The sequence below is a fragment of the Symphalangus syndactylus genome, chromosome 13 (assembly GCF_028878055.3).
Source record: "Symphalangus syndactylus isolate Jambi chromosome 13, NHGRI_mSymSyn1-v2.1_pri, whole genome shotgun sequence".
In the NCBI taxonomy this organism is placed as follows: domain Eukaryota; kingdom Metazoa; phylum Chordata; class Mammalia; order Primates; family Hylobatidae; genus Symphalangus; species Symphalangus syndactylus.
In genome coordinates, this window is record NC_072435.2 from 101,040,221 (window position 1) to 101,065,676 (window position 25,456).

The window sequence follows — 25,456 nt, forward strand, 5'->3', positions numbered from 1 at the left end:
CAGGCGTGAGCTACCGCGCCCGCCCCACTGTCCCAGGATTCAGGGATGGCAAATCTTTTTCTGGACAGTGGTTCTGGTCTCCCTGGAGAAGCAGGTTTGGTCCCACTGGGTGAGTTCTATTTTTTTAAAACAACTTTATTGAGATATAATTTACATACCATGAAATTCATCTGTCTAAAATGAACGTATCAGTGATTTTTAGTATGTTCATAGTGTTGTGCATGCCTTATCATCACCGAATTTTAGGACATTTTTATCACCCCCAAAAGAAATCCTGTACTCACTGGCAATCACTCTCCATTTCTCTTCTCTTCCCTTGCAAACACAGGCAATCTATCTTTTGTTTTTATAACTTTGTCTATTGTGGATATGTCACAAAAATAGAATCATACAATGTGTGTGGTCTTTGGTGACTCTCTTCTTTCATGTAGCATAATGCTTTCAAGATCTATTCATGTCTTACCATGTATCAGTACTTCTTTTCTTTTTATGGCTGAATACTATTCCATTGTATGGATATTCTATATTTTATTTACCCGTTTATCAATTACAGGACATTTGGGTTATTTTTACTTTTGACTGTTATGAAAAATGCTGCTCTGATCATTTGTGAACAAGTTTTTGCATGAACCTATGGTTCCATTTTTCTTGGGTGTATACCTAGGAATGAAATTGCTAGGTCATTTTGAGGAACTGCCAAACTATTTTTCACAGCAGCTGCGCCATTTTTATCATACACTCCCAGCAGCCACATATGAGAGTTTCAATTTCTCCATATTCTTACCAACACTTGCTGTCATCTGTCTTTCTGATTCTATCTATCTTAGTGGTTGTAAAGTGGTGGTTGGTGGTTTTGATTTGCATTTCCCTGATGAGTAATGACGTTGAACATCTTTTCATGTGCTTATCGACAATTTGTATATCTTCTTTGGAGAAATATCATTTTATATCCTTTGCCCATTTTTAAATTAGATTGTCTTTTTATTGCTGAGTTCTAAGAGTGCTTTAAAGATTCTGGATACAACTTCCTTATCATGATTTGCAAATATTTTCTCCAATTCTGTGGGTTGTCTTTTCATTTTCTTAATTCAACCCTGCTAGGGACTTTTCTAGGTTTTGGAACACTGTCTACTGGTACTTCTGACCCTTATCAAATCATAGAACATTAGAAAAAGAAACAAATTTCTATTGAGTACCTTTCGTGAGTTATCCATTTGAATCCCCACAACTGGCCAACGGTATATATTATCATCCCATTTTAGAGTGATAAAACCAAAGCTCAGAAATAAGGCACTTTGACAAAGTCCCTTGCCTCATAAGAATGGAAAAGGAGATTTATCATTTATTTCTCTTTGATGCTAATGGACTTAAAATTATTTTTATTTCAATAGCTTTAGGAGTATAAATGGTTTTTCGTTATGCGGATGGATAGTATAATGGTAAAGTCCAGGCTTTTGCTGTACCCATCACCCAAATAGTGTACATTGTACCCAAAAGGTGATTTTTCATTTCTCACATCCTCCCACCCTTCCTCTTTCTGAGTCTCTAATGTCCATTATACCACTCTGTATGCTTTTGTGTACCCATAGCTTAGCTCTCACTTATAAGTGAAGACATGCGGTATTTGGTTTTCCGTTCCTGAATTATTTCGCTTAGGATAATGGCCTTCAGTTTCATCCAAGTTGCTGCAAAAGACATTATTTCATTTTAATTTTTCCTTTAAAAAGGAGATTTAAAACCATATCCTTGTGATTCAAAATTTATGCTTTTATTCTGTAGTTAGTGGCAGTGGGCACCCTTCTATCACAATGAGTTGACAGTAGATTCATCAGATTTATAAAAATAAAATAGTGATATTGAAGAAACAAGTAAGGGCCTGGCCTGAAAGACCATTCACCTAACGTCACCTCCGTTGAAATGAGTGGGAATTGTGAGTATGTTGGAGCCTGGCCTGGGAATGAGAACTCTCAAGTTGAAGCACGTAAGTATTGTTGCTAAGCCATTGTGTTTGCTCTTCCTTTTTGTAGGTGTCGAGACAGCCCCTCATGGCAACTATTTATTATTCAACTTGGCATTGGGGCCTGGGAGCTGGCAGAGTCCGGGGCACTCTGGGATACTCATTATCGCAGCAGATAAAGGAGCTTGAAATCACCAGCTGGCCTGGATTTCCTAGTGAGATTAGGAGAACAGATATTGCTGGGAGGGAAAAAGGGCCATGGGTAATGTCCTGGGAGAATAGCCGATTGTGGAAGGCCAGGAGGGCCCACTTTAAACAATCCTATTTCTCTGGAATATGTCTTTGGGGACATTTGATAAAATAGAATCTCAAGGCTGAAATTATGTAGTTATATGGAGGGGAATGCTCCTAGAAATAAGGTCCTCTACTCTAGCCCACAGTCCCCCTCATGCCTTTTTTTTTTTTTCTAGAAAAATAACCAGATGATCTTTCTCTGTAGGCAGATACACCAGGTAGGCTTTCCTAAAACTCCCAGGTCAGTTGGGAATGGCCAGTGTTGGAGATAAAGAGTAGCTGGTTTTTCTTCCTGCCCAAGATGCCTCTTTCAGTTCCCAGGCACTTTTTAATCTGGCACAAGCAGCAGAGATCGGTGGAGCAAATGCTCTGGCTATTGGTGAGCTTTTGTTTTAATAGGGTGGTTTTTGAGAGAAGGTTAAAAAGCCTTCAAGTTTCCCCAAAATTTTCTCTGGTGTCCTTATAGAGATGCTTAGGGATGCCAGGGACGGTTGTTTGCTAAATGTTGTTGTAACAGAGGAAGCAGGGTTTGCCAAGGTTTGGGAACCCCTGCTCAAATAAGACACTTTAAATCAGTAATTCAACAATTGCTACACACCTGGTATAGCCTAGGTACTGTGTTAGGTGCTCTGAATCACAGTAGATTCTAAGACACGGCCGCTGTATTCATAGAGCTACTGTATAGTGGGTAGAGGGCACTATCAAGGGATAATTAGATTGACTACTGTAGTTCTGTGGCTGAAATCTGTGAAGGAGGTAAAGTGTTGCATTTTCTGGAAGGCAGATCCAGATCAAATCAGGAGGCAGATCCAAATTAATCCAGGAAAAATTGCGTTTTGAATGTAAAGACCTTCCTTTAATGCATTTTCTAAACTCTATGCTGTTTGTTTCTTTGGGCTAAATAAATCTAGGAATCATTAAGCTCCTCATGTCTGCTGGGTGTGTGGGTATGCCAAGAATGCAAGCCCTGACCTTTCTTTAACTAGGCCAAATCTCAGAGTTATGTTTGCATTGAGCACCCTTAAGAGATGAACTCCCTCTATGATAAAGAGCAGGCCGGCTTACTGCTTGCTACGTAAGTGGGGGATTCCCTAAGCTCAGGGTTCCTCAGCTTTGATGCAGACTCAATGTATGTGAAGCATCCATCTGAGCCTTAACATGTTGTCACTATGAGACTTGGGGGCCAGGGAGACTGACATGAACTTGCTATTGCTCATGCTGCTTGCTGTGCTGTGAATAATAACATCCTTTGTCTTTGACCCAAAGGGCTTGTGTCTTCTGCAGTGGCAGTCTCATTTATTAGCTTGTAAAATCCTAGGTCCAATTGTGCCCCTTTCACCGTGAAAGGCTGAAAGGCTCTTTCTGTGCTATGCTTGGTTAAAAGGGAAGAAGAGGGCCCCATGGCAAGCTTGTTTGAACCTCAAAGTGTCACAATCACATAACAATACAGTTCTACCTGAGCTGGCATCATCAGAGTGCTAAGAGAGATAATCTGAAATGAAATGAGATGGATTATTCTAGAACAGAGGTTTCTAAAGTGTTTTCATGTTGATAGCTGAACGCTTTTTTCCCCAAGTAATTTATAAGGAACTACAATATATACAAAGATCTCAGTTATAAAACTTCCGTTTTAAGGATACATTTTGGATTTGAAGGCTACTTAAATTTGTGTAATTTAGTTATATATGAAAGAACATCCCTAATTCTGCTTTGGTGGGAGTTGATCTGTAAGGCAGCCCAGGCATTCTTGTGCTGGTAAATACAAGGTGTTTGGCAGTGGAGGGCTCCTGACAGGGAAGGCAGCTAATTCTCCACCCACAAGCTTCATAGGGAGGACTTCATCTTTGTGTATTTACCACATTCTTCCATCTGCCTTTTGGAGACCTGATTTATCAGTACAGCAGAAGTGGCTTCTCAGGGCTGACTCACATTAACTGTGCACAGGAGATTGATGTACAAACTAGCATCATATTTAAGGGATGTATTATACAAAGAGAACTAGAAGAGTTTTGGAACCAGAGAAATTACCTAGGGCACTGAGTTGGCTTAGATACTCAAGTTTGTGGTCTAAGCAGGAGTTGGCAAACTCATCTGGGGGGCAAATATGGCCCACAACCTGTTTCTGTGTGGCCCCTGAGCTAAGAATGGTTTATACATTTTCAGTGGCTGAAAAAAAAGTAAAGAATGCTGTTTTGTAATATGTAAAAATCATAAGAAATTCAAATTTCAGTGTCCATAAATAAAGTTTTGTTAAAATGGAGCCATTCAAGTGAATAGACTCGTTCATTTACATCTTGCCTATGGCTGTTTTCATGCTGCAACAGCAGCACTGAGTAGTTGAGACAGGGACTGTAAGGCCTGCTAAGCCTAAGATATTCATCTCTGACCCTTTATAGGAAAAAGTCTAGAGTCGTGATTCTTAAAATGCAATGTGCATACAGATTTTCCAGAAAGCTTATGAAAAGGTAGATTCTGATTTGGTGGGTCCGGAGGAGGGGTCTGAAATTCCACATTTCTAACCAGCTCCCAGCTGATGCTACTGGTGTCTGAGTGGCAGGCATAGAACCGCTTTTCTACTGGATGGCACTTGGATGGCCCAACTTCTTGCCCCTGTAGGGTAGATTTTGATCTGATCATCCTCTGCTCTTTACATAGTCTTTCTCCAGACTGGGTACAACACACTAGCATACATTTCCACATGTTAAACTATTTCAGTCTGCCTTCCTAAGGCCATATCCAATCTATCTGGATTAAAGAAGATTCTTGGCTTATTCCCATGTGTGGTTACCGCCTAGCACATCCACAGTGTCTGTACATTTCACTGGTTGAAGTCTCAGAGAGAAATCTGAAACCCATATTGTTTGGGGGAGCCTCATTGTTGACATCATGCCACAACCTACATTCCTAGATCCAGTGGGCATGGCTGGATGTTGCATTGAGAAAGAAGACTCTTGGAATTCACAATTAGAAGGACATTTACTTTCTTTCTGAATAATATCTCTCAACAATCCTTTAAAAACTTTTCAGGGCCTAGCACCCAGGACCTGACACTCAGTAGATGAGATATTTAAGAAATGCATGACTAGACATCTAATAAATTCCCAGCATTCAGCATTATTCAACCTTCCTAGGGCTTCAGCCGGAAGAACCAACTTGCCATTTCCCAAACTGGCCGTAGGTTTTCATATTTCTGTGTTTCCTCAATTAGTTTTCTTTTTATGGGAAGGCCCTTTCCTACTTTCTCTCCCTGGCAAATGACTTCTCCAAAAGGTAATTCGTTCAAATGACGCCTTTTGCCAGAAGCCATTCCCATCTGCCCCAGGTGATGTTGTTAGCACTCCCCTGCGTTTCTGTTGCTTTCCATTCCATGCATCCCAGATTAGGACCACTCACCCATATGACATCTTTGTTCAAATTAGGGAAAGTCACCCCTCCTACTTAGCTGACACAGTCCTACACCAAGGCCTTGGAGAGAGGAGTGTGTGAGAGTTGTTGGGGAGAGAGAAAGAAGATGGAAAGAGAAAAATGTTGAATAATAACCTAAAAGGATATAGGCCTTCAAGTTTATAAAACATTTTAGCATGTATTGGTGTATTAGATCCTGTATGCATGGATGTGAAGACAGTAGTCCTGTTATATATCAGGTATATCAGACAGGTTTTCGTTATTTTGCAGGTGGGAAACTGAGACTCAGAGAGGTAGTTTGACTAACTTATGGTCACACAACTCATAGATCTTAGAGCTGAGTTATAAATCCAGCTCTCTTCCCGGATCACTGTTTGTGACATGCATAGTTTGGCTTTCAGAGGAGAGTGTCATTCCTCTTTAAGGGATGATTGAGAGAGCTGCCCCAGGAGGGAGGAGGAACTTCCATGGGGTTGTTGTATTAGCTCAGCTCTGAATGGTTTCTTCTGTTTAATAAACCTTGTTAATTTTACTACTGCTTGTTCTTGGCTCCACCACACAGCAGTGGTTTAGGCAATATGTTCAAAAAATGTGCTAATTACAGGCTGTAATTTTCTTCCATCCTAAAATAAATACTTAGCATTTTAGTACTTGGAGAGGGAAATAGTTTAGTGGAGCTAGAGGAGTCACAAAGCTTGGAGGCTGTTGGGAGGGGCTGGAGAACGTGGAAGCAGAATGTGCAAGGATAGAAAAAAATAGAAGTTTTTGGAAGGCTATGGTGTCTGGGGTCTATTTACTGGGAGTGGTGGTATGTATGTGGGTGTGTGCAAGTTTGGGGGATACTTGGGGGATGCTGTGCAGAGAGAGGTAGAGGGAAGGGGGTGCTTGCTACCTGCTCACCAAACTCTGTTCCTCCTCTTCCATGGTGCAATTCTGCCATTCAAGAAGTGTTTTGTTTTGGTGTTTTTTTTTTTTTTGAGCTGAGCATGGTAGCTTCGGCCTGTAATCCCAACACTTTGGGAGGCTGAAGTGGGAAGATTGCTTGAGCTTGGAAGTTCAAGACCAGCTTGGGAAACACCAGGCTTTCAGCAAATGCTCCTTGAGTGTGTGAAGTACTGTATTGAGCAGCATAGAATTGGACACTGCTGATCATATCATTCCTTAGTTGATGAGATCTGGGCCCTCATAAGCCCTCATGTTTGGACAGTGCCTCCTGGTTTACAGAGAGCTTCCTTGAACATGATCTCAGCTCAGCATCACAATAACCCTCTGAGATGAAAGGGAGTAGGGAAAGAACAGGAAGGAACTAACAGGAACTGTGGGAGTTCAAAATGAGGGATTATTTCTAGCTGCAGGAGGGACCCACAGAATTCTCCTGAGAAAGTGGCATTGAGATGGGCTTTTAAAGAAATGTGAGAGAGCAGAGAACAGTATTCCAGGTGGAGGCCACATCGTAGGCAAAGTCACAGAGATGTAAAAGCGTGGGTGTGTCTATGGGACTAGGGGAGGTGATCAGTGCGGCTGGAGTATAGGCTGCCTGCAGGAGAGTGTGGGAGGCCAGGCTGAAAACAACCACAGGGCTCAGAGAGCAGCATCATTTCATTAGGATCATCATCTTCACTCCCCTCTTTAAAAACACACTTCCAGACCACTTGCTATATGCCAGGCACTTGGCTAGGTATGGGAGACACAAAAGATATTATGTGCAGTTCCTGCCTTGAGGGCATTTACAACCCACCGAGGAGAACTGCCACACACACACCAACCTTAAACGAAATGCATAGAAGTTACTTGGAAAGTGTGCACTTCCATTTAACATGTGCATGTTCAGAAGAACGGAGGCCTGCAAGAGTTCCCTTTTCACATGTACTTGGAGCTTTCCCTTGAAGGGCCCTCTAATTAAGTCTTTGGGGAGACAGTGCAGCACAGTGGTTGCAACCACAGTCTCTGGAGTCTGAAGGCCTGGGTTGAAATTTGGGATGCAGCACTGACGATCTACAATTCCCTGGTGGAGTCTTTTTTTTTTTTTTTTTTTTTTTTTGAGACGGAGTCTCGCTCTGTCGCCCAGGGCTGGAGTGCAGTGGCGCAATCTCGGCTCACTGCAAGCTCCGCCTCCTGGGTTCACGCCATTCTCCTGCCTCAGCCTCTCCCAGTAGCTGGGACTACAGGCGCCTGCCACCACGCCCGGCTAATTTTTTGTATTTTTAGTAGAGACGGGGTTTCACCGTGGTCTCAATCTCCTGACCTCGTGATCCACCCACCTTGGCCTCCCAAAGTGCTGGGATTACAAGCGTGAGCCACCGCGCCCGGCCCCTGGTGGAGTCTTTAGTTCTCTATCCTTGGTGATATGGTTTGGTTGTGTCCCCACCCAAATCTCATCTTGAATTATAGTTCCCATAATTCCCTCGTGTTGGGGAGTGACCCAGTGGGAGACAATTGAATCATGGGGACGGTTTCTCCCATACTGTTCTCATGGTAGTGAATAAGTCTCATGAAATCTGATGGTTTTCTAAGGAGAAACCACTTTCACTTGGCTCTCTCTTTGCCTGCTGCCATCCACATAAGACGTGACTTGCTCCTCCTTGCCTTCTGTCATGATTGTGAGGCCTCCCCAGCCATGTGGAACTGTAAGTCCATTAAACCTATTTTTCTTCCCAGTCTTGGGTATGTCTTTATCAGCTGTGTGAAAACAGACTAATACACTTGGTGACCTTGTCTATAAAATAATGATCCAAAGGCAACCTGGTTGATTGGGTTGTCATATCAGCTGAGACAATGCAGAGAAATAGTACCATGCATGATACCCAATTAACCCAATAGCAAATAAGTAAGCACGATGCTGCTGGCTGTGGCTTACATACTGTGGCTGAGCCGAAGTAGAGTCTCTGAGCAAGGAGGGCACCATGGAACATGTTCTTCTGGGAGTCCCACTCTGAAAGCAAAGCTGGGTGAGTGTGCAAGGTCGTTGTGGTGCTGCTAAGTCATTGTGGAGCCTGGCTAGCATATCTTGGCTTAAAGGAGTAGGGATTTCTTAATAAGTCAGGTGTTTCTTGTAGACACTCCCTACCCCCAGTAGTGCTGGAATGTGCAGAGGATGTTTTGAATGTGTCACCACTGATAGTTACATGCCGTCCTGTTGCAGTGCGTTTCCAGGAGCTAAACCAAGGCCAGGGTCAGGGAGCCCAGCTTTGTGCCAGCGGATGATACATTTCTCTGAAATACGCCAGCTCCTTGAGAGCTTCCTTCAATTATACTGCCCCGCGTGAGTTTGCACACCCTCACGCACAATTGGCTTTCCTCTCTTAGGAGTTTGGGATATTTCAAGGCTTGCTAATCAGCTGTGTTTATTAGATAGCCTTTGTTTTCCCCTTCTAAGACAGGAAGCTCATTAGAAACAAGCACAAACTATCAACTTTCAACCCAGAGTTGAAAATGTCCCCTGAGAATTGGGGATATTTTTCAAGGGAGTCATGTTCAGAGGCACAGCCCAACTCAGGGTAGCTAAGCTGACAAGTAGGCTCTAAGTAATCCACATTCCAAGGATTTTGAGGTTCCCATGAGATGAATGCTTTCCCTCCGTGATTATACCTCGCAGCTAGAAATATGGGGAAAAGCTGGGGCAAACTATAATACAGCAGGTAGTGACAACAGCCCTGGAGCCAGATGAAATGGGCTCATGTTCTGGCTTAGCGGTTTACTGATTATGTGACCTTGGGCAAGTCACTGACCTTCAAATTCCTCATCCTTAAATAGGGGTAGGCCGGGAGGGTGACTCATGTCTGTAATCTCAGCACTCTGGGATTCTGAGGTGGGTGGATTGCTTGAGCACAGGAGTTAGAGACCAGCCTGGGCAACATAATGAGACCCCGTCTCTACAAAAAAATTTTTAAAAATCAGCTGGATGTGTGATGGTGTGCACCTGTGGTCCCAGCTACTTAGGGGGCTGAGTCAGGAGGATTGCTTGAGCCTGGGAGTTTGAGACTGCTATGAACTATGATTGAGCCACTATACTTCAGCCTGGGTGACAGAGTGAGACCCTGTCTGAAAAAAAAACAAGGGTAGTACTACCCACTTCATAGGATTATTGTGAGCTTTACATGAAGGCCTTGCATGATTGTTAGTTATTATTATTTATAGTGGCTTTCATTTATTCATTCATTCCTTTACTCAACTGATACTGATTTGGTACTTTCTATGTGCCAGGTGTTGTGTTTGGTGTAGGAACTATGTAATAAAATGAGATCTTGTCCCTGCTCTTGAGGAGGTCACCACTCAATGGGAGAGACAACATGTACACAGATTTTATGAAACCGTGTGAACAATGCATGCAACAGGCTTTGGGAGCACAGTGGAGGGACACCTAGCTCTAGTTGATGGTGGTTGTGGTAGTGATAGCCCAAGTGTACCACGATGGAAGAAATAATGATGGTGATGATGAGGATGTTGGTCATGCTGGTAATGGTTTGCTTGTAAGGATGGTAGTGATGATGGGACTATGAGATGGTAGTGATGGTTGTGGTAGTAATGATTCCAGCAGGATGTCATAATGATGACAGAGACAGATTCGTGATAGTGGTGACCATGATGGTGGTGATAGTGGTGATGGTTTACCATGAGGATGGTAGTGAAGATGGCATTGCTGCTGATAGTGGTGATGGTGGCCATACAATGGTAATCAAGATGTCAGTAACAGGATTGTAGTCAAGATGGTAGTAAATGATACAGTGGTGATGGTGATGGTGAGGGTGGCAATGGTGGTATTAATGTTTTGAGAAAGGTTGGTACTAGAGATGGTATAGATGATGGTGGCAGTGTGATGGTGGTAGTGGTAGCTATGACTGTGATAGGATAGCAGTAATGGTGTAATGGCAGTGATCATGGTAAGAGCAAGTAGAGGTGGCATTGATTTGCCCTGAGGATGCTAGTAAAGATGGTAGTGATAACCATGTGGAGGTGGTGGTGGTGGTGGCATGATGTGAGAAGACAGCTGTTCTCTTCCTACCTTTCCCAAGATTATGATTAAGAAAATCCCAAACGTGATATTATTTCATCTGTAAATGTAAACTATATCTTTAAATTTAAATTTTCTAACTTTGTTGCTAGTGTGTAGACATGAAAATGGTTTTTGAAAATTGACATAAGATCTAGTAACCTTGCAGGTCTCTCGTCATTTATACTGATTTGTCTGCAGATTCAGTGGGGTCTTCTACATAGACAATCATATCATCAGCTAATAGAGTTTTGTTTCTTTCTTTTTAATACTTGTGCCTTTTATTTATTTTTCCTGGAGGATTATATGATGTCTTCCAGTTTAGTGTGAAAAAGAGGTAGTGAGAATGGTATCTGTCTTTTTCCTGATTTTAATTGTAATAATTCTAACATTTTACAAATATCAAATATTAAAATAATGCTTATTACAGGTTTAATAGGTATCCTATATGAGGTTATGAAACTTTGTTCTGTTGTTATCCTGGTTTGCTAAGATATTTTTTTGATTGTTGTTTAATTATGAATATTTGTTGAATTTTATCAAAGGCTTTTTCTGTTTGTACTGAAAAGATTATATGGTGCTTTGGGCACTTCCCATGTATGACTTCAGAGTTGCACAGCCTTAATTTTTTTCTTATTTCAGCCACTGATGCAGTGACCAATTTTGTGTGAGCACTGATCAGTTTCACGCAGGTGCACCCTGACAGCAATTAACCTTTGGGTCTCACTGCATGCCTCTTCCTGTCTCTGTTGATGCCGCAGTGGGAAACAGTATGAGAACCATTTGGCACTCACCAAAATTTATTCATTGAGAAAAAGGATTTGTCATTCATCTGTATAGACATTGCTGAAATGCATTTTACATGGCCATTCATGCAGTCCCATGGGCATGCGTCACTCATGCAGCAGCGGCTTGATAATTTGTCTTGGTGTTAGTTTTCTCTCCTTTCTGACTCTCCTTTCTTCTTACCGCTCACTCTTGCTCTCTGGTTTTCCTGCCTCAGAAAAGTACTCACACTTTATCCTTTGTTTCTGGGGAACTCAGAATATAATTTTTTTCTCTTTTAGTCTATTTATATGTTGAATTACATTTATAAAGTTTCTGATGTTAAATTACCCATGCATTTCCTTGGATAGGTCAGCCTGGTCACAAAGTTATACTTAAAAAAATTTTTTATTACACTATTTGGTTTGGAAATTTCACATCTGTGTTCATGAGTAAGACTGATGTATTATTTTTCCTTTTTAAACCTTCTTTGTCTGTTTTTGATGTCAGTGTTATATTAGCCTCACAAAATAATTTGTAGAATGTTCTTTCTTTTCAATTACCTGGAAAAGATATTTGAATTTGAATATTTGAATGGTTTGTTCCTTGAAAGTTTGTGAAATGTATTCTATGAAATAGTTTGGGCTGGGTATTTTTCAGAAGGATTTATATTGCTGATTAAATTCCCTCAACAATTATAAGATTATACAGGGTTTCTATTTCTCCTTGAGTCAGTTTTGGTTATTTAGCTTTCCTAGGAATTTATATATTTTAATCTATACATCAAATTTATTAACATTAAATTTAAATGTATTAATATTAAATATTCACTTATTTTCAGTTTGTATGATAGTTATATTCCTCTTTTATTCTTAATATTTCTTACTTATATGTTTGTTTGTTTGCTTTTGATCAGGCTCACTACTGGTTTATCAGTGTCTTTAGTCTTCTCAGAGAACAAATTTCCAGCTTTGTTGACCTTTTTCCTTATGTTTTTGTTTTATATTATGTTGGTATTATTATTCTATTCTTTTAATAACTTCTTTAGTTGGTTGCTCAGCTCATTAATTTTAAGCCTTCCTTCTTTCCTAATACAAACATTTCAGGGCATAAACCTGTTCTGAAGTATTGTTTTCACTGCACCCTGTAAGTATTAATATATAGTATTATTGTTAGAATTGAGTTCTGTGTACTTTTAAATTTCCATTTTGGCTTCTCTTTTCCCTATGAGTGATTTATAAGTTTATTTTTATAATTCCTAGTGTGTTTAAATTTTTTATTGATGTCTAACTTAATTGCATTGTAATTAAAAAATACCTACTATAGGATACTCATTTTTAAAAATTCATTGAGACTTTAAGTATTGCATGGCAATTTTAAAGTAAATGTTTTATGTTTTATGTGTGTTTGAGACACACATCTTCTAATTATTGGAAGTAGGATTCTAAATATGTCCTTAAATCAAGTTTGTCAATGGATTGTTAGGATTTTCTGCATTTTTTGTTTTTTCATTTGCTTGATCAATCAATCATTGAGATGATGGTTTTGCTGATTTTCTCCCCATAGTTCTGTCAATTTTTGATCTATATAATTTGAGATTATTTTAGTAAATATGTGCATATTTAGTATTGTTATATTAAAATGGTTAAACTTTGTAGCAGTCTGCACTTCTCTATCATCGTACTTACACAGTCTATTGTAATTACCTAATTATAAGTTCACATCTCCCACAGACTATAATTTCTGGGAGTTCATGCAACAAATCTGAATTGTTCAGCTAGCACAGTGCTCAATTAATAATTGTTAAATGAATGGATGCATGAATGAATTGTCCTCTACCTTTCTGATATAGCAAATGATTTACACTGGATTATATATAACAGAATCTCTTGTTTTGTGCCTAAATATATGTAGGAGTGTCAGATTTGCAATGCATATGAAGCTAGATCTCAAACATCCATATCTTGGTGTAGAAGGCCTCTTCATTTTACAAAGAGCTCATCTGCTGAGGCATTTCTTGTTACAGAATTTTGATGGTGACTGTGTTTCCACTTGGTTGACAATCTTTTTTCCTACCCTTCTTTTTTTTTTTGAGATTTCCATTTGGAGAAAACAGAAAGTCAGCAGATTCTTTCTGTCCCTTGAGTTAATATCAAAGCGCTGATGAAGGAAAAGAGGGAGAGTGAATCTATATAGGACAATGGAAAAGTCCCCTTTCCATATTTTGTCTGGAGGATCTGAGATTAGATTGGGAGTTTCTTTAGCCTTGGTATGAAAGAATACAAAGGACTTTAGCTCTAAAAGTATTTAAAGCCATTTTTGTCACCAACAGGATAGACCAAATGAAAGCTCCTTCCTCCCTTGGTCCCAGGTGTAGATTTGGGGAAGTGGGCAGCTATTTCAAATCTATTACAAAAACACTTTGAGTGAGCACCTCCTCTGCCCCAGGTTTTATGCTAAACACCATGGTTGCAAAGAGGCATACGACTCTTCAAGGAACTGAAGCTCTTTGGGTGGGGGAAAGGGTAACAGGTTTTGTACAGTTATTAGCAAGTTCAGTGACCTCACAAACCTGCCCTTTGAGTGGCTTCTTAGATACTCTGGGCTACAAGAGCCTGAGCAGGCTCAACAACAACAATTTTTGTGTGCATGTGGCATGAATCATCACAAACAACTTTATATTCATTATATTTTTTGTTCTTCACAACACCTCCTAGGAGCTGACTTTTATAAATTTTATTTTATTATTATTTTTTTGAGATGGAGTCTTGCTCTGATACCCAGGCTGGAGTGCAGTGGTGTGATCTTAGCTCACTGCAACCTCCACCTTCTGGGTTCAAGTGATTCTCCTGCCTCAGCCTCCCAAGTAGCTTGGATTATAGGAACCTGCCACCATGCCCTGCTAATTTTTCTATTTTTAGTAGAGATGGAGTTTTGCCATGTTGGCCAGGCTGGTCTCAAACTCCTGACCTCAAGTGACCCTCCCACCTTGGCCTCCCAAAGTGCTGGGATTATGGGTGTGAGCCACTGTGCCCAGCCTGTAAATTTTATTTTTAATTGACAAATAATTATATGTACTATATATTTATGGGATATGATGTGATGTTTTGATATATGTTTATATTATGAAATGACTAAATCAAGCTAATTAACAATTTCATCACCTCACATATCTTTTTTTGGTGAAAACATCTAAAATCTACTATTTTAGTAATTTTGAAATATACAGTGCATTATTATTTATTATAATCACCATTCTGTGCAAAAGATCCTGAAGGCTTGTTCCTCCTGTCTAACTGAAATTTTGTGTCTTTTGATCAACATATCCTCTTTCTCCATTCGCCCTCATCCCCCAGTTTCTGGTAACCACCATTCTTCTGTATACTTCTATGGGTTTGACTTTTTAAAATTCTACACATAAGTGATGGACATCATGCGGTGTTCATCTATGTCTGGTTTATTTCACTTAGCATGATGTTCCCCAGGTTCATCTGTGTTTTCACAAGTGACAGAATTTCCTCCTTTTAAAAGGCTGCATAGAATTCAATTGTGTGAACATACTACATTTTTTTTATCCATTCATTGATAATGGACATGTAGATTGCTTCCATATTTTGGCTATTGTGAATAGCCAAATAAATGTGGGAGTGTAGATATTTCTTTACCATATTAAGTTCCTTTCTTTTGGATTATACACCCCAAAGTGGGATTGCTTGGTTTTCTGGGGAACCTAGGAATTATCTTTTATTGTTCTTATTTTGCTGATTAGCAAACTGAGGCTCTGAGAGAGACTGTTTGCAATTAGGGCTTGACTCCAACCTGGTTGATAAGTAATAAAAAAAGGTAACGTTTACTAAGCTCCTACTATGTGCCAGATGCTGTTCTGTTTTAATGCATTATTGCCTTTAATTCTCAGTAACAATCCTGTAGAATGTTCTTACCATTTCCCTGTCCTCACCTCCTTTTTGCAGATGATAAGAGGATGCATAGAGAGATTAGGACAACTGCGTAAAGCTAACAGGTGCCAGTGGTAGATTTTAAACCCAGAGAGTCAGGCTCTGTAGAACTTACACTTCAATGTTTACATAAGCAACATGATTTAGTATAATAGCTTGGAAGCTCAAGACTCCATTTTGAGCCCTAAATCTGCCTCTCATCTTTTTGCTACTTAAAGTGTGGTCCACGGACCAGCAGCCTTAGCCTCACTTGGGAGCTGTTAGAAATACAGGATCTGAGCTCCACCCCAGACTGACTGGATCAGAATCTTCATCTTACTTAGATCTCCAGATGATTCACCTGCTCACTGAAGGTGAGCTTTGCCCAAATCACAGAATCTCTCTCGGCCTCAGTTTCTCCAACTGTAAAATGAGGACAGCATCTGCATCTGCCCCTTCTCAGGGCTGCTATGGAGATCAAAAGGCAGGAGGTATGTGGAAAGGTGTTGTAAATTGCATAGTGTTCTACAAAGGTCAAAACCAAACAGTGAACCAGAGCATTAAAGCTTTAGAGACAAGTCGACAAATAGATAATGCCTTTTATCCCCAAGGCTTGGCTGGGCAGGAACTCACAGTGCTGTATGTTATACAAAATAACCAGACAGAAGAAATGCCTTTTACAAGCAGTTCCTGGAAATTTCTAGCTTTATCAAGGAATTTGGTTTCTCCAGTTCACTGCCTAGTGAAAATAGCTGCTCCTTAATAAGACCCAGATGTTGACACAGCCACTCACCTTCCCCATTGCATGGATGCGTTTCATACTGAATTTCACCTAAGGAATTTTAGACTTTAAAGATAATAATCAAAACCACTGCTAGCTTCCCTTTGGGATTCTTGCTGATTTGGGAGATCAAAGATGTCCCAACAATACAATGAATGTAGACAGAAAGTGAGATTTCTTGCCTACTAACAAAAAGATGAATGCAGTATAACAATGATCGTTTTAGCACTTTTGTCCCCAGGTAGTTCTGCTTAAAGTAGGTTCTCCTCTCACATATTTTTATAATTTCCCCAACTGTCCTTCTTTGCCTCATGCTATCGGCAAACGTGGCTGGTGCACTAACAACGTTAGCTTCTGTTTCAAACACAATTAAATGGATGCCCTTGCTGGTTAATTCTTGGCATACCTAAAAAATACTTTCTCTATGTCTAGGAAAAGTATGAGATGTTTAAATTCCAAACAATGAATGATTCCCAAGGGCATCTCACACGGAGTTTCATGGGGTGGGAATCTGGCTCAAAGGAAGGGCGTCCTCCATGGTGGCCCCTCACTTTTTCTGGAGGCAGCCTGATTTGACTTTCTGTGAGTGGCTGAGAAATAACATAACTCTTGACTTTGGGGAGAGCTCTGCACTCTTGTAGACCCACATAGAGAGACCAGGCTGTTTTCATTACACACTTGCTGGAATGCATGGGTTCTGCTATAGGTCACCAGGGATTTCACAAACCCCAAAGCAAGAATGGCAGAAATTTGACTTTTAGAGACCCTGCCACTCTTCAATTTGCTATATGCTTTCCTCCCCTTCTTTAATGAAACTATTGAGGGAGATGGTCTTGAAATTGTTTTTAAGGGCCAGATAAGTAGGAAGTTTTCTCACTGAGGCCTTCCTTCCCCAGGCAAGGGTATCCTGTGAGCATGGCCATTAGCCCCAAGACAGAGGCATATAATAGGTTGGTGCAAAAGTAATTATGGTTTTGCCATTAAGAGTAATAAATGGGAAGCTTCTGGTTTGGGCCTTGGTTGCACCCCAGCTTTGCCACTTACTAGCAGTGAGACTTGGGCGATTACTCAGACTCTTCTGAGGCTCTGTTTTCTGGCTGTCAAAATGGCAAGCAACATCTCAGAGGGTCCTTGTGGAGATTACATGAACTCCTGGCTCATGCTATTAATAATCTGTGGATTTCTCTAGAAAGATATTGTTTTCTTTCCTATGGGAAGCCATCACTGCCAAACTTTATTTTGAGTTGTATTGTTTTAAAACTATATAAGAAGGACAATAAATATTTGGTCTACTTAAAGAGCAGGCAAGACTGGGCGCGGTGGCTCACGCCTATAATCCCAGTACTTTGGGAGGCCGAGGCAGGTGGATCATGAGGTCAAGAGATTGAGACCACCCTGGCCAACACGGTGAAATGCCGTCTCCACTAAAAATACAAAAATTAGCTGGGCGTGGTGGCGTGCACCTGTAGTCCCAGCTACTCAGGAGGCTGAGGCAGGAGAATCGCTTGAATCTGGGAGGTGGAGGTTGCAGTGAGCTGAGATCATGCCACTGCATGCCAGCATAGGTGACAGAGCGAGACTCCATCACAAAAAAAAAAAAAAAAAGAGGAGCAGGCTAGATAATGCTGTAAACCCAGGTTGACATCAGAGGCTGCTCTCAGTGGGAACTTCAGGCCCACCCAGACCATTTCAACAAATGTGTATGGAGTTCTTGCTCCAGTGCAGGCACTGTGCGTGTGAGGGGCTTCCATTACAAGAGTGGATGAGACACTGGTCCCTATGGTTAAGAGGCTGAAAGTTAGTGGGGGAAAATAAGTAAACTGGCAATTACAAAACAGGGAGATAAATGCCACAATGAGGAAAAGAAAAGGTGCTAAGAACGCTGGTAGAGACCTGCAAGGTGGGGGAAGATGTCTAAGACATTTGTCTAAAAGACAAATGAGACAAACCAGGGAATGCCTGTGCAAAAATCTAGAGAGATTGTCAGTAGGACCTCTTGGAGAAGCAGCAGCCCCTCGCTCTGATCTTGCTCTGATAAACTAAACAGAGTTAAAGGCTTTTGATGATGAAAGTGCAGGAAGCTTCATGCCAAGTTCTGACATACTGAGTGAAGCCAGCAGAATCATAGAAAGTAGAATTGTATAGCTGGAAGGGCCTGTTACAATTCTCTCAAATAACTAGGTCATTCAAGTTCTATCTCCTCCACAGGCATTCTCGGATCTTCATGGGGTCACTTTGTTATTCCCCAGCCTTGCCTTGCTGTCTTGAATCTCCATGCCTTTGTTCTCTCCATGCCTCAAACCTCTCCTTGCCAAATCTGGCTTATTCCTACATGTCTTTTGAGACTCAGTTTAGATGCTCTTTGGTTTCTTCATTCATGAATCATTCCTTCACAACTCACTGTATCAGTTAGTTATTGCCGCAATCATGCTGCATAACAAATAAGCATACAACCACAGAGGCATACAATGGTTAGCACTTTTTAGCTCAAACAGCTGGGTGTTGGCCAAGGGCTGCTGATGGAGCCTGGGCTCAGTGGGAAGACCCTGCTCTGCTCCATGTGTCTCTGACCTTTCTCCTTGGACAAACAGCCTAACCTTGCTTGGGATGCTCTTCTTGCAATGATGGCAGAGCTGCTATAGGGAAAACAGAAAAACACACAGGCCCAAAAGGCCCAGGCTTGGAACTAGCATTCCATCACTTTTCTTGTATTCCACTGGCCAAAGCAAGTTGCATGGCCAAACCCAAGTTCAAGGAGCAGGAAAATGTACCCTGCCCCTTAAGTGGAAAGAAGTGCAAAGTCACATGGCAAAGGGCAAACTGGGACCAAGAATGCAGTCTACCACATTAACCTTTGTATCTCCAGTACTTGACACGTGATAGGAACCCAGTATGTGCTTCTGACCTGCAATGAGAAGACTAAGCCAAGAATGGTAAAATGACTTGCCCAAGTAACCTGACAGCAAGACAGGTCAATAGAAAGTGTAAGGTAGGAAGCATTCAGTAAGAAGAATAAAGCTGGAGAGGGCTTTCCCAATGATTTAGGCTGATTCCTTCTTTTTATAGATGCTCTAGAATATGAGTGAGATTGAGTTACTCATTTAAGATAATATAGTTCATCCATGACCCAGCTTGCCTTGAAGTGAAAAATGCCCTGTGTTCTTCTGAGCCCCTCTGGTATGGCATCTGTGAAGTTGGAAGCTGGAGCTAGTTGAGGGCCTGTCAATATGATGGGGGTTTTCCCCTTCTTCACTGCCCATTCATTTTTCTTTCTTTCTTTCTTTCTTTCTTTCTTTCTTTCTTTCTTTCTTTCTTTCTTTCTTTCTTTCTTTCTTTCTCTTTCTTTCTTTCTTTCTTTCTTTCTTTCTTTCTTTTCTTTCTTTCTTTCTTCTTTCTTTCTTTCTTTCTTTCTTTCTTTCTTTCTTTCTTTCTTTCCTTTCTTTCTCTTTCTTTCTTTCTTTCTTTCCTTTCTTTTTTTTGTTTTGTTTTACTTTTTTTTTTTTTTTTTCCACTGCCCCTTCAGAAACAAGAATATGAAAAGGGATTCTTTGGTAATGGAACGCAATCCCAACCAATGAAGAGGAATCCCATCTTGGCAGTGTGAAAAATCTGCTTTTCTGAAAAATACTTCACTTAAAAGATCGAAAGAACTCTTTCCTCTAGACAGACCCCCAAAACATAATCCTATTTCTACAGTCCTATTGATGGAGGGTAGATCTGGCAGAATTTATTATTAAATTCACCCACTGTTAACCAGCCAAGCACACTCAGATAATTCAGAATAATGCACAAAAGATCTCTTTTTTAAACATTTGAGTCCCATCTTTCAGCACTCACAGAGTCCATATAGCATTGAGGGATTTGGGAGTGACTCTGCCTCTCTTTTTAGCTCATCCTCCAACTTCCCATAGTTATAGATCCCTTTCTTTCACCTGCCCTAGTGGTGTCCTTTCTCATGGTGACTTTGATGATGAAAATGTCTTTTTCTTTAACCTTCTCTCCTCTTTTCCCTGCCTTTAGATTTTCATAGAGGATTTACCAGGTATTTCTATCACTTATACTGATGTTATGCTAAAAGGGTTCCTGGCTCTTCATCTGCTTTACCAAAAGTGATCTTTCTGTTTTGCTTGTATTTAAAAAGCATAACTGAGCTTTAATATCATAAGCATAAGTCGGTGAGTGAGGTCAGAGTGATGGTGACAGTGATGGTAATGATGGTAGTGGTAGAGGTGGTAATGCAGGTAGTGGTGGTGATGGTAATGCTGTGGTGGTGATGGCAGTTGCAGTGATAGAGGTGATAGTGTGGGTGGTAATGATGGCAGTGATAGAGGTGGTAGTTGTGGTAGTGGTGGCAATGGTGATGGTGGAGGTGGTGGTGGTCATGATGGTGGTGGTGGTGGTGATAATGATTGTGGTGGTGGTGATGGCAGTGGTGGCGATGGCAGTGGTGGCAGTGGTGATGGTGGTTGTGGTGGTGGTTCTAATGGTGGCGGTGGTTGTGATGGTGGCAGTGGTTGTGATGGTGGTGGTGATGGTGAGGTGGCAGTGGTGATGGTGATGGTGGTAGAGGTGAAGGATTTAGTGGAGGTGGTGGTGGTGATTTTGGTAATGAGTGAGGTTGGTGGTAGTGGGGTGGTTCATTTGCATTATTGATTAGTAATAAACTTAGTGGGGTAATAAACTCCGACCTTACCCACTTTCACAATGTAGTTCATGGTCTTGTTTTCACACTGTGTCACTTAAAAACCAGCACTCTCAACAACAGAGTAATTTGTTGTTACTAGCTATACCTTTAACTACAGTCAATGCTGTCCACAAATTTAATTGAAAAATTATTGGAAAATCGTCACTTTGGGATGATTTGCTTGGGGATCAGCTTCCTTATTTTACATATCTGAGTTTCTGTTTCTTCATGTTAAATGTGGCCTCAACTCCCTCAGAACAAACCAGATAATGCATGTGAAAGCCCACAGGAATAATAACATCTACTATTTGTTTAGCACTACTCAATGAGAATATTGAGAAGTTCACCTACATTACTGATAATTTGGAAAACAATTCTGCAGGCATTGTTTTGTATTATTTACTTTTATTGCCTCAATTCAGAAAGGATTTACAAGCTTATCAGTATATCTAAAATACATAAAATGGTATTATGGAAAAACAAAACAAAACAAGAATGTAGATTAATGTGGAGCCAGCAAAAAGACGGAAAAGTCCAGGCTAATGACATCCTATTTCCAGGGCCCCAAATTGGGCCCTTGAATTTCTAGCAGCCATTTTGAAAAGGGAAACTGTCAGTTACACAAGTCATCTTCCTTAAGAAAAAAGCCTGCTTGTTGTTTGGTAGATCAACGTCTGTATTACCCAAAGCAAACTATGGATTTAATGAAATCTGTATCAAAATGCTAATAGTATTCTTCATTGAAATAGAAAAAAAGCCCTAAAATTGGCATGGAATCACAAAAGACCCTCAATTATTAAAGCAATCTTGAACGAAAATGGACAAAGCTGGGAGGTGTCATACTACCAAACTTCAAAATATACTACAAAACTATAGTAACCAAAACAGCATGGTACTGGTATAAAAACAGACACATAGACCAATGAAACAGAACAGAGAGCTCAGAAATAAATCTACACACTTACAGTCAACTGATTTTTGACAAAGATTCCAAGAACACCTGGTGAAAGAACAATTTCTTCAATAAATGGTGTTGAGAAAACTAGATATCCACATGCAGAAGAATAACATTTTCTTTTAAATGTAATTTGGTTTTAGAGAGAAAGGTTCACTCTGTTGCCCAGGCCGGAGGGTAGTGGTACGATCACAGCTCACTGCGACCTTGAAATCTTGGGCTCAAGCAATCCTCCCTCCTCAGCTTCTGGAGTAGCTGAGACTACAGGTGCACACCATCACACTTGGCTAGTTAAAGAAAACTTTTTTTTTTGTAGAGATGAGGTTTCTCTATGTTGCCCAGTCTGGTATCAAACTCGTGGTCTCCTCATTTCAGGTGTGAACCACTGTGCCCAGCCCCAGAAGAATGAAGTTACTCTTGTCTTGCACCATATACAAAAGTCAACTCAAAATGCATTAAAAACTTAAATGTAAGACTCCAAACTATGAAACTACTAGAAGAAACATGGGGGAAAATCTCTATGACATTGATCTTGGCAATGATTCTTTTGATATAACCTCAAAAGCAAAGGCAACAAAAGCAAAAACATACACACGAAAAAGCTTCTGCACAGCAAAGGAAACAATTAACAGAGTGAAGAGACATGCTATAGAATGGCAGAAAATATTTTCAACCTATACATTCAGCAAACATTAATATCAATATATAAGAAACTAAAACAACTCAATAGCAAGAAAATATATTACCCCATTAAAGAATGGACAAGACTTGAATACACATTTTCCAGAGAGGCAAGCTATAGAAGGGGAGAAAATATTTTCAAACTATATCAACCAACAGTAAATATCAATATATAAGAACTAAAACAACTCAATAGCAAGAAAATACATTACCCCATCAAAAATGGACAAAAGACTTGAATAAACATTTCCCAAAACAAGATATACAAATGGCCAACAGGTATAGTCATGCACTGCAGAACAGTGTTTCAGTCAGTGACAGTACTGCATATATGATGGTGGTCCCATAAGGTTATTGTAGAGCTGAAAAATTCCTGTCGCCTAGTGAGTGCAGTAGCTGTGGTAACATCATAGTGCAATGCATTACTCATGTGTTTGCGATGATACTGGTGTAAACAAACCTACTGCACTGCTAATCATATAAATATAGCAAATACAATTATACACAGTGCATAATACTCGATATAAATGAGTTTTTCACTGGTTTATGTATTTATTGTACTATACTTCTTTATCATTATTTTAGCAGGTACTTCCTCTACTTATTAAAAAAAATTCACTGTAAAGTAGCCCTAGACAGGTCCTTCAGGGGGTATTCCAGACCAAGGCATTGCTATTACAGGAGATGACAGCTCCATAGGTGTTATTGCCCTGAAGACCTTCCAGTGAGGCAAGATGTGGAGGTGAAAGACAGTGATATTGATGATCTCAACACTGTACAGGCCTAGGCTAATGTATGTGCTTGTGTCTTAGGTTTAACAAAAAAGTTTAAAAAGTTAAGAAAAACAAAAAATTTTAAAAATAGAAAAAAGTGTATAGAATAAAGATAAAAGCATATAGACATACAGAAAATATTTTTATACAGCTGGACAATGTGTGCTTTAAAGTTAAGTGTTAAAAAATGTTAGGTGTTATTACAAGAGTCAAAAAGTTAAAAAATTTAAAAAGGTTATGAAATAAAACTGTTACAATAAACTGACGTTAATTTATTACTGAAGGAAGAAAATATTTTAAAATAAATTTAGTGTAGCCTAAGTGTACAGTGCTTTTAAAGTCTACAGTAGTGTTCAGTAATATCCTAGGCCTTCACATTCACTCACCACTCACTCACCGACTCACCCAGAGCAACATCCAGTTCTGCAAGCTCCATTCATGGTTAAGTGCCCTATACACGTGTACCATTTTTAAATCTTTTATACTGTATTTTTACTGTATCTTTTGTATGTTTAGATGTACAAATACTTAACACTGTGCTACAGTTGCCTACAATGTTCAGTACAGTAACATGCTGTACAGTTTTGTAGCCTAAGAACAATGGGCTCTACCATATAGCCTAGGTAATGATTCTTGAGTAGACATTTTCCAAAAGAAGACATGCAAGACTACTAGGTGTGTGATAGGCTATACCATCTAGGTTTGTATAAGTACACTCTGTGATGTTCACATAATGATGAAATTACCTAAGAATGCATTTCTCAGAATGTATCCCACTATTAAGCAATACATGGCTGTATATGAAAAAATGGTCAACATCACTAATCATCAGGGAAATACAAATCAAAACCACACTAAGATCTTGTGTCCGGAATTGGTTCCTTCTGGTAGGTTCTTGGTCTCGCTGACTTCGAGAACGAAGCCACGGACCCTCATGGTGAGTGTTACAGTTCTTAAAGATGGTGTGTCTGGAGTTTGTTCCTTCCAATACTCAGATGTGTCCAGAGTTTCTTCCTTCTGGTGGGTTTGTGGTCTCGCTTGACTTCAGGAGTGAAGCCGCAGACCTTTGCAGTGAGTGTTACAGCTCTTACAGGTGGCGCATCCAGAGTTGTTTGTTCCTCCGGTGGGTTCGTGGTCTTGCTGACTTCAGGAGAGAAGCTGCAGACCTTCACAGCTCATAAAGGTAGTGTGGACCCAAAGAGTGAGCAGCAGCAAGATTTATTGTGAAGAGCAAAAGAACAAAGCTTCCACAGTGTGGAAGGGGGCCAGAGGGGGTTGCTGCTGCTGGCTTTGGTGGCCAGCTTTTATTCCCTTATTTGGCCCTGTCCACGTCCTGCTGATTGGTCCATTTTACAGAGCGCTGATTGGTCCATTTTTACCGAGTGCTGATTGGTCCATTTTTACAGAGTGCCGACTGGTACGTTTACAAACCTTTAGCTAGACACAGAGCGCTGACTGGTGCGTTTTTACAGAGTGCTGATTGGTGCGTTTACAAACTTTAGCTAGACACAGACCGCTGATTGGTGCATTTACAATCCTTTAGCTAGACAGAGAAATTCTCCAAGTCCCTACCCGAACCAGAAGCCCAGCCGGCTTCACCTCTCAATCTCATCCTACTACTGTTAGAATAGATATAATAAAAAAAATATATGTTGGTGAAGGTGTGGAAAAAGGGAAATTTTACACACTGTTGGTGGGAATGTAAATTAGTACAGCCATTATGGAAAACAGTATGGATGTTCCTCAAAAAATGAAAAATAGAGCTTCCATATGAATTCAGTGATCCCAGTGAATTTGGGTATATATCCAAAAGAAATAAAATTAGTATGCAGAAGTGATATCTGCACTTCCATGTTTATTACAGCAATATTCACAATAGCCAAGACATGGAACCATGGGGGGATGTCAGGACCAAACCAACCTGTATGTCCATCAGTGGGTGAATGGATAAACAAAATGTGTTACATATACACAATAGAATACAATTCAGCCACAAAAAAGAACAAAATTCTGTCATTTGGGACAACATGGATGAACTTGGAGAATATTATGTTAAGTGTAAAAAGCCAGGCATAGAAGGACAACATGACTACACATGGAATCTAAAAATGCTGTTCTCATAGAAGGACAAGGGTTTGGGTGGTGAGTGGGATCCCCTCCCTAACCATCCAAGCCTCTGGTATGGGAAGGTTCCCCATCCGTATGGATGGGGAGATATTGGTCAAGGGATATATTT